The sequence below is a fragment of the Odontesthes bonariensis genome, chromosome 5 (genome assembly GCF_027942865.1).
Source record: "Odontesthes bonariensis isolate fOdoBon6 chromosome 5, fOdoBon6.hap1, whole genome shotgun sequence".
Lineage (NCBI taxonomy): Eukaryota > Metazoa > Chordata > Actinopteri > Atheriniformes > Atherinopsidae > Odontesthes > Odontesthes bonariensis.
Window position 1 is genome coordinate 23,535,100 of NC_134510.1, and position 9,638 is coordinate 23,544,737.

Here is a 9,638-nt window from a genome sequence, read left to right on the forward strand (position 1 = left end):
GGGTAATCAGCTGCAGCTCGTAATTGGATGCTGGCATTTGGGGCACTTCATTTAAACTTGGTTTGCTGTCACTGCTTTTTTTTTTTTTTTTTGCTCTCTGCTTGCACCCACCACCTCCCCTGCTCCACCGACTTCTCATTGCCAAACAATGTCATACTGTTGTTCATTGTTGCTTGCTCTGTTCTAGGGGGTTTGTTGCCTTTACAGCAAATGGAAGGCACTCCACCTGAGGATGCTGCTGTTCCCTGTCTTGGCTTCCATGGAGCTCATGGAAAAGTCGGGAACTTCCTCCGAACAGAGCCATACCGCCAAACATAAAATGTATGCATTCAGAATAAGCTTCTGAAATTCATCTCTGTTCTCGTCTCGTTTTGACGAGAGTGGTTCTGACAGAACTACAGTTGACCATTTGTTTCAACACTCACTGCATCTGTCTTCTGTCTACTTACAATTTTCCACTACACATACAGGAAGATGCACTTGCTTCTCAAAATGCATCAGGACTCCTTATTTAATTAACTTACAGACTTCTGGCTCTGGATTTTATGATGAGGATGCAAAAAGAGAATTTATTTCTGAAAATTCATTCATAAAAGTCAGAACTGTGCAGCTTTTCTAGGAAAGAAACCCTCTTACATCACACGTTACATCAGGCTTAAGAGTCTTTCATACAGTTGTGCACCATCGACCTGGAGTCTTCTAAAACTAAAGGACTTTTAAGGACTTTCTTTGTTTTTTAAGTCAAATTTAGTTTTGAATTTTTTTAATTAAGTTTGATATGGCTTTTTGGCAGTTCTACAATCAGTCTGTCAGAAAGTTTTCTCAGCCCTCCAGACTTAAACTTGACCTTGACAGTTTTCTGTTAACTGTCATGTCTTAATTACATCACAAACTGAGCAGGCAGATACCTGTAAACACTTTGCTATTGTATTACAGCCTGTTCTTGTAATGTGGGCATCATTTTATTTACTAATCTATTTTATCATTTCAGAGTGCCAGGAAGCTCCTTCACTGAGATAATGACTGCAGATCATTGAGGCAGGTTTGAGGAGTCCTTGTCAAGAGTATGCCTGGGGTTTCTTTAAACTTCGAAACAAATTTTGTCCGAGAGTCTCCTCGCTGGGTTACACGGTGGCGTGAGGGTTCAAATCCCGACAGGGGTCCTTCTGTGTGGAGTTTGCATGTTGTCTCTGTGCATGTCTGGATTCTCTGGCTTCCTCACACTGTGTTAATCGGTTAAGTGATGATTCTAAATGTATGTAAATGCACAGTGTTGTTTGTCTCCGTGTGGCCCTGTGATGGACTGGCAACCCTGAATTAGTTTAAGAGGGCATAGAAAATGGATGGACGAGGATTCAGAAATGGAGACTGGCTAATAATTGAGATATCTGCCCTGTCTGCCAACAACCTTTTAGTGGTCACAGTGAGGCTTATCATGAGCCTGATTTACTGATTAACAGTTGCGATTTGAAATCTGGGGAAAAGACATTTTTTTCTTTCACACATCTAAAATGAAGCAAGATGCAGCGGACCTAATAATTTCGTAAAAACATTCAAAATAAAATTCAGTATGTTTGGCTCAAGGCCAAACACATGTGACTGGGGCCAACCTCAGCAAAATAGCAGGTTCCAAGGCTTAGGGTTTGAAATACTATGCACTGTCATGTGTTGAAGCATGTTGGATCCTGCCTGACACACACCTGCTGCTCATGACTGCATGTAAATTTGCATGTTATGTAGTGGGTTGAATGTATGGCTCCATCAACATGGTGCTTAAAGAAGCTTCTGTGTGAGTGCTTGAGGATAGATTTCAGTGCTTATGTGAGAAGATAATCTCGTCATGTCTCTTATCCAGATCCATCGAAATCCTACAACTGTCAGAACAGGCCTCCAACACATATCTTCCATACAAGTTACATATCTGTACAGAAGATAACACTGACTTGACAGCAAAATTGCTAAAGTTCTAAAGAAGTCTTTGCACCCATCCCACTAAAGCTGCTATACAATGAAGAAATATGCATGAGTACATCATGGAGTTATATATCACTGCTGTACTTATACATCTATGTGAAACCACTTTTATTGTTTCACGTATTATGACATAACAAAATCATCTGGTCCATACCGTGTCTTAAATTAGGTAAACACAACCTCTGATGCACAACGGCACGTGGCATACTGCATGCGTCATTATCTAATGAACACAAAAACTGAGCCAAAATGCAGAAGCAGTGTGTGAAAAGCTAAATCTAAGCTTACCGCTTCCACAGTAACTAACAGTGTAAGTAACAGACAGGCGTTGCTAATCAAATGCATCTGTTTATTTGATTAACAGCAGGTGTGAGCACTTCCAATAAAAGTAGAAGTTTTGCTCGTCTGGAGCATTCAGATATGTGTTAACACAACGCCATGGAGAAAAGGCAATGATCTCAGAGAAGCAGTTATTGCTGCCCAGACTATTCACAGACGAAAAACATCCAGGACAGTTGTCAATCTTCCCAGGAGTGGACGTCCCAGCAAATCCACCTCAGGCTCGGACCGTGCAATGTTCAAAGAAGCAGCAAGAAAAACCCAAGAGCTGCTTCTCAGACTCTACAGGCCTCAGTTAGCATGTGAAATGTGAAAGTGCATGACAGTACAATTAGAAGAAGACTGCGCAAGTATGGCTTTCACAATTCGCGGTATCGGAATTCTATCAGAACAAACCGCAAGACTGCTGTAACAAAATCCTTTGAACAGACAAGACCAAGGTGGAGATGTTTGGTTATAATGTAACAGCAGCACATTTGGTGAAAACCAAACACAGCATATCCCCAACAAACACCCCATAATAACTCTCGAGCACGGTGGTGGAGGGCTGATGATTTGGGCTTGTTTAGCAACCACAGGAGCTGGTCACATTGCAGCCCTTAAGTTGAACATGAACTCCTCTGTATAACAGAGTATTCTAGAGTCAAATGTGAGGCCATCTGTCTGACAGGTAGGCTGAAATTGGATCACGCAACAGGACAATGAGCCCAAACACAGCAGCAAATCTACAAGAAAAAGAAAAAAAATCAAGGTGTTTCAATGGTCCAGTCAAAGTCCAGAGGTCGACCTGAACCTTAATTAATTGTGATGAAACTAATGTCAGCAAACCTCAATTAATTGAAGCACCGATGCAAAGATATGTGGGCCTTAATTTCCCCAAGATGTGAAAGACTCATGTCAGAAATATTCATTTTTATCTTATTTCTGCGAAAAGCTGGTTCTACAAACTACTAAATGGTGGGTTGTTTTTAGTTTTTCAAACCCAACTTCTGTATTTTGGCTTTGTTTGAATACCGACATGGTGTAATATATGTTGCTATTCAGCTGATGTCGTATCTATCTAATCTATCCTATGACCAAGTTAAGCACGAGAAGATTTTCTTTTTCTAATGTCCTGATACATAGAACCTTGGAACCGAAAGCGGGTGCACTTTCATTTTCACAGGACTGCATAAACACAGAAAGACTGAGGAAATCAGATAAACGCCAGCACAAACTAAGACAAAAAAAGACAAGGCTGGGTTGCATTCACACTGCCACCCCAGAGTCCTTCAGTGATATTAAGTACACCTCCTTCTCTACACTCACCTCTCCTGTCTTTGGGCACTGGTGTGATAAGGTAGTGATGGGTTGTATTACTCCTGGGGGGAATCCCCTGGCGTAGCTCTTTCTATATATGTGTGTGTGCGTGTGCGCGTGTGTGTTTGCGCGTGCATCCCCACAGAAAAGGAAGAATGCCACCATTGAGCGCCCTGCCATTGCGCCAGCAATCCTCTCCCCCGCACCCACACCCCCTCCCGTCCTCGTTTGCACTCTTGACGTACAGTTGGAGCAGATTTGGTGACACGAAGATAAAAGCCTTCCACTGTTTCTGTCCTTCCTCTTTCTCAAGTGTCACCAGAGCATTGAGTGCTGGTGCCTTGGCCATAGACATAGAGAGCTCATTCAAACTGACACAATCACTTTTTACTTCTGCCTTGTGATAAGACAGAGTTCAGTGCGTCTTGGTGCAGTATGTCCACCAGCAGCTCTCCACGGGACACATAAGATTCAAGTCCACATTCAACAACTGTGACAGGCAGCTCCTCTGAAGCAATTTTAATACAATAGACCCAACTTCCTCTGTCATCTATCAGACAACACTGTAACAGTAATCATTTTTACAGAGAGGCAGCATACGCAATCCTGTCAGTCCGAGTTGGACAATTAGAACTTGATGCAGGCAGGAAGGGAGCCAAAAGAGTTGATCAGATTTGTAAAACTCCACTATCCTCATTGAAAAGTTAATTAATCAACTTTTAATTAGCCAAAAGTGTGCATATGTTTTCGCTGACACTGTGCAGTGGAGTAATACCAGTACATAGGAGGAGCTCTACATGACTGAGTGAGTACGAGGACACTGTGAAAACAAAGTGGGGGTGAAATCCAAGTCATGTGAAAGGTGTGAAATCTTAACTGCACACAATTTCAAAGCCGCTTGTAACAGCAGCACAGAATTAAATTAGGACTTTCTGGTTCTGATCAAATCAAGAGAAAAGTAAGCAATGATAGAACAAAGAAATAAAAGACTCTCAAGAAAGAAATGTGTGTATGGCCTATGGAAAAAATGTGTGTGAAGCATAGAGACTGATGTGATATACATTTGTTGGATGAACGCATCAGTATGCATTGTCCAATAGGAGAGATTGAGTCGAAGGGTTTATTTTTCCTTTTGTCGTTAAATAGTTTCTCACATCAGCGCCGAGCTGATGAGGCTGCACGTGTTTGTGGTGAAGCAAAACAATGTACTGGGCACAGCTTGGCTCACACATTCAAGTTATGCGGATAATTTGGAAACAAAAGCCAGCCCCTCCCCAGTAAACAAGTCAATTTTAGGTTTATAACTCTAGATTTGGCCCCAGTTAAGCTTGGAGATAAGCACGTATTAGTGATGGTTTTAGAGTATGGTGAGTCTTTGAGGAATTAATGCAAATCAATGCGGTGTCCTCCTGAGTGACAAAACAAGTGGCTGTTTGTGTGAGAATTAGCAAATGTGCGAGTGAGTCACCTGACACGCGACGCTAGTGGACGCAGTTGATTAACCCACACATCAAACTCTATTAAAAGAACTTGGTCATAATCTCTAATCACTTCCATGTCTGGCGGAATAAGAGAGCAGGTTAATCTGGATTACACGTCACCGTGGTGAGGTCACAGCCGAGGCAGCTGACAAACTGAGGAGCCAGGAGGAGCGGGAGAGACCAGGTGAAAACATACATTCATCGGGAAACAAGACACAAGCGAGGAGGATGGAGTGTGTCTGCAAAGGGGCCGATCTGTTTACAAACTATATGACCGAAAGTTACTTATGATCATGACAGAGAACAGAAAAGGAACTAACATTCAGTAGCAGAAGTGCAATGTATGAAAGCCCCTTTTGTAAAAATAAATGATCCATTTAGCAGGCCTTGCCCTCGATGAACCGTACATCACTTTGTAACTCTGTTATAACCGAGAGGAGCACACGACATGCAGACGAGCTTGTGATCTAAGCCTATAGGAAATGTTCTGCCCTGAAAACCATGCAGAGGGAATTAGGTCAATTTATAATTCAGCGAAGATCTTAATGATAGGACGGCACATGAGAAACAGAGAGGCGCCAAATCAGAGAGCTGAGAGGATGATGTGATGGACTGGAGACAGGTGTAATATCCACCCCTGTGAGGCACCTGAAGCCAGTGCTGACCAAAATCGAATGACAAGAAAAAAATGACAAAATACAGAAAACTGGAGTCAAATGCAAACGTGAAATTACGGTAAGAGGGTTCACAATCGATCAAAATCCCAACTGAGGCGGCCTCTGGATGCCGGGTGGCATGTGATCTGCACGCCCAGCAGCTAACTGTGGCACAATGGGAACAACGGGTGTTTACAAACGTAATAATCACGCCACACTCCGACCGTGTTACAAACAAACTTGGCACGTAGCAGGAATGCCGGATCTCCTGCACGTTTCACTGCAAACTGCACATGCAGCATTACAGTGAGAAAGTGGAACAGTGCGGATGAAAGGAAGTTTTTCAGAGAGCTTCTGAGCAAATCTGTGTTATTCTTATCTTCAACGTTACTGTTCTGAGGCGTGTTCAGAAGCTTTACTGAAGTAAAACTACTAAAACTGGCAATTCTTCGTGGCAAACCAAAGTCCTACATGACAAATTTATAAGTATATGAATGTCAGCAGCAAAATGTGGCTAAAGCATTGCAGTAGACATACTAAATTTGTCTTTCCAACATAATATTATCAACACAGAAGTACCGGTGTACAAGCAGCGTGTTATTGTCATAGCTGGGTGAGGTACAGTTACAGTTTAATGAAGAGGGACACCTGATTTACTTACAGGTTGGGAGGATTCCCGGCAGGGGAAATAAGAAAAAGCGAGGGAAAGAAGCACACTTGTGCTTCTAGTTTTTTCCCCATCTTTGTCTAATCTCTTAGTTTTTGGGGGTGAGATAATGGATCATTTACTGAAATGAAGCCATGTGTGAAGCATAGATGGAAAAATGACTGTTTGGTGGGGCTATTAACAGCACAGACATCTGAAATGTGACTCAGACTAGCAAATGTTTTTGGAAAGCGTCAGAAGCCAAAAAGTTTGGAAACACCACTGGCTTAATCTTTAGCTGTGAGCTGTCTATTTGCAAAGCCCGACACGTAAGGATCACCTATTGTGCAAGGGCTTCACGTTGCAAATGGAAAGAGATTTTTTTTTTTTTTTTTAAGTGCCGTCAAGTCAATGTGGTGGAGTAGAAAGTACATTTTCCTCAGTGGCGGTATAAAACTACCTAAAACATTAACCAACCAATGAGTGCACAAAGTGCGCCTTTCACGGTTATGTTTCTCAGCAACTTTCCCTTCAGCAGCGGTGAAGTCCGGCTACTCCTAAAACGCCTAGAGTGTGGAGAAGCAGCGGTGCGGTGCGAAGCTGCAAGCCATCACATTCACAAACCTGTTGACCGTGTCTGTTTGACGACCTGTCGGCTATCTATCTTCGGGTCTACGGTCTTTTCCACCCTTTTCCCCGGAGTGAGCGGGAGCCTGTGGTACTGATACTCTTGACAGCTCCTTTCTCTCTGGGTATGAGTGCCATCAGCTGACTGTAATAGTACCCAGCTGAATAAGAGGCTGACACTGAGTGTGCTGATTTTTGAGCCGCGGCTCAGTACAAACATGTATCCCATGTCGCATTTTACCAAATGAAAACGGGGACACGCTTTACGGCTAAAAATACCTGTCTACGACTATATTTGGCTTGGCTGGATCACAATCGGAACGCTAAAATAGTAGGGCCCGCCCCGGTACAATGAATGGGCTCTCCGCTATCTCACCCTGCCTCCGTCGCCCAGCAGCTAAAATTAGCAACAGGTCTTGCGTCAATCACGAGCCTCAGTGCGTCAAGGCTCTCCCCGCCCTTTGGGGGCTCATCATTCGTCGGAATTGGGACGTCGAATGAAAGAACGCGCCTCGTGATTGGTGGTTATGAATTACTGCTCCCAGACGCCGCAGAGGTTTTTAATTTTATGGTTGCTGAACACACTGGGGGTATGCCCTCTAAATATCTGTTTTAGCAGATTATTCTAAATTTATATTTGACCAAAATGTCCATCCATCCACTTTCTATACCCGGGTCAGAAAGGGGGTCCTCCAGCCCTCTGGAGCCTAGCCCACCTATTATTGGGCTAGAGGCAGGGTACACCCTGGACACCCTGGACAGGTCGCCAGGGCAGACCGAAATGTACATTCATGAATATATTTTCTCTAACAACAAAAAAGACAGACTTTTAAAGACTTTCTCTAGACTAAAACAATATGATTTGTATCCAAATATACTAACAAAAAAGCTGCTAAAATGTTCTCAGGATACAAAATGTTGCATGATTTTAAATTTTACTCATTCATATCACAAGATACACCTCTGGTATATTTCCGAATTGGTGACGACAAGATAGTTCTCACGTCCCATTCAGAGTTTGCCCTGTCTGGTTGGACTGCAGCTTATTTACTCACACATACCTGTACGTTTGGGGGCTTTTGGCAGGCTTTACAAACCGGGGGGGGGGGGGGGGGTGTTAGTATTTATATGAACTGAAGCTACGTGAAGTTAACAAACAAAGTAAAATAAAAGAATGCCTGTTTAAAAAAAAAAAAAAAAAGTCAGGTAAGGTCATTACCAGCCTTAAACATTGCAGTTAACATGCTGAGGCAACCTTATTTCCTGCTGCTGTATTTCCCCTTATATCAGAAATGTTCCGTAAATATGTGTCTTGGCACATGAAGGGTGTACACTGCAATCTGATCCTGTCAGATTAGTCTATTTAAATGTGTGACCTTGTGCTGGGGGGAAAGGTGAGATCATCTGACTGGATCATTTCGTGTGACAAAATAACATTTTAGGACCTGATAAGAGGCCGACCAGCGTAATGTTATGGCAATTTTTTTTATTTGTCTAACCAAAAGTGGCACAAAATTCGTCTGAAAAACGACTGAAATGTTATTGACAGTGCTGTTGATTAAACTCAACCACGACAAGATTACACGACAAAGGTTTACTATGGCCTTAGGAGTTCACAGTCTGTACTGAATATCTTCTCATGCAGGCTTCTTGAGCCCTGGGAAGCATGAGGAGGATTGTTGCCAAAAATCAGTTCAGACACATTACAAAACATTCACAATAAATGGATCTGATGACAGTTAACAAATGTATTATGTCCTCAATGTGAGTCCGGGAAATACAGCCACAAAAGGAATTTCTCCATATGCAAAATAACTATTACCGATGGATAGGAGAGCAGGATGTTCATGTTTAGACAGCTGAGGAGGAGATACACCAAATTGCTTATACAGTTCAGGGCTCTTTGGCATGGATAAATAATTCTAGACCCCAAAACAGGAAAAGATGACAGTGACTATTATATTTTGGTGATGTTAGGGGTAGAATGTAACTAAGAGCCTTTAATCTTCTTCACACTTGTACTTTTTTTTTTAGAAATTCAACTTACTTGTGCCTAACTTGAGTATGTGCCACTTTATACATCAACTCTGATGCATCTTAGTGGAGAACATTTTTACCAACGGTTTTTACCAACCGTGCCCATCATATCCCTTAAAGATACTACTGGTTAAATCCCAGAAAGAGCTACAAAGCAACCAGCATTTGATGCAGAAGACATGACAAAGAGACATAAATGGAGGAGATGTGCAATTACAAAGACAATATTTTCTTTTAATACGTATTCAAAATGTAGTCAAAACATGAGAAAACAAGCCAAACAGACAAAAACAAAAGCATTGGTAGACTAAAACACATAATTTTGATAAACAAATCCCATAGTTGACGTACACCAAGAATACCTTACAGCAGTGAAAAAGACCAAACATTCCAATCGGCTAGCAACACATCCAGCAAAAAACTATATTACAAGCACATGATCAAATAAATACAGGCCTTGAAGCATGAGATTACCACAGAGGGCTGTGAAGTGATTAAAAATGAACAAAATGTGACACAAAACATCCACAAAGTGATGTGAAATAGCCCAGATGTGACAAACACCCATAAAGGGTTTTT

General features: G+C 42.1%; 1 protein-coding gene across 1 annotated transcript in view; it reads right to left on the reverse strand.

The window, feature by feature from the left end:
• Window positions 1-7,153, reverse strand: part of alg2 (ALG2 alpha-1,3/1,6-mannosyltransferase) — a 71,757-nt gene extending 64,604 nt beyond the window's left edge. Inside the window, exon 1 of the mRNA XM_075465430.1 lies at window positions 7,020-7,153. The gene's annotated coding sequence lies outside the window, so the exon portion shown is untranslated. The remainder of the gene's footprint in view (window positions 1-7,019) is intronic.
• Between the last annotated feature and the right edge of the window lie 2,485 nt (window positions 7,154-9,638).